We start from the raw sequence: 523 nt of genomic DNA, 5'->3' as shown, positions 1-523 counted from the left end.
CAAGAACATCAGACAGGCTGCCGTTTGGGCGCAGAGAGATCGAGATTGCTGAACAAGGTACGAATCGTTATAGTAACCTAGTGGGTATGGAGAGACTACTGTACATTTCTTGATTACTGTAGCTTCCCTTCCCATGCAGAATCGAATATGAATTGCCCTTGTCATGGAGCGCTTTAGATAATTATGCTGTTTTACGTAATAAGCTATTCAGACTTCTTAAATCAAGTACAACAGTTTTCAAGAGACTCGATGCTACAGACAGATTTGAATATGTTATACATCTCTTGATGCCGCAGTAACTCCCACATTACAAAAATTAAATACATAAAAGACTGCATTGTTATTAGAAGAAATACCGAAACACATGATTAGCCTCACTTGATTGTAGTCTATATGAAAAACTTACATTGTATGCGAGCCCTTTTTGTTTTATGCTACATCATGTATAGTTTTTCTGTTACTACATGTATGTTCAGTAGTTTTGCCAAATATTTTTCTTCTTACTATATGGACATGTATGTTC

The 523-nt window shown here is 36.1% G+C and overlaps 1 protein-coding gene across 5 annotated transcripts in view; it reads left to right on the top strand.

Moving 5' to 3' along the window:
• Window positions 1–523, top strand: part of LOC109477030 (putative adenosylhomocysteinase 3) — a 34698-nt gene that overhangs the window by 23940 nt on the left and 10235 nt on the right. The gene's annotated exons all lie outside the window — the stretch shown is intronic.

The sequence above is a fragment of the Branchiostoma belcheri genome, unplaced genomic scaffold (assembly GCF_001625305.1).
Source record: "Branchiostoma belcheri isolate BF01 breed outbred unplaced genomic scaffold, Haploidv18h27 scaffold4, whole genome shotgun sequence".
Classification (NCBI taxonomy): Eukaryota; Metazoa; Chordata; class Leptocardii; order Amphioxiformes; family Branchiostomatidae; genus Branchiostoma; species Branchiostoma belcheri.
The sequence above is the reverse complement of the archived record's forward strand: the minus strand, read 5'-3'. Positions and strand labels throughout refer to the sequence as shown.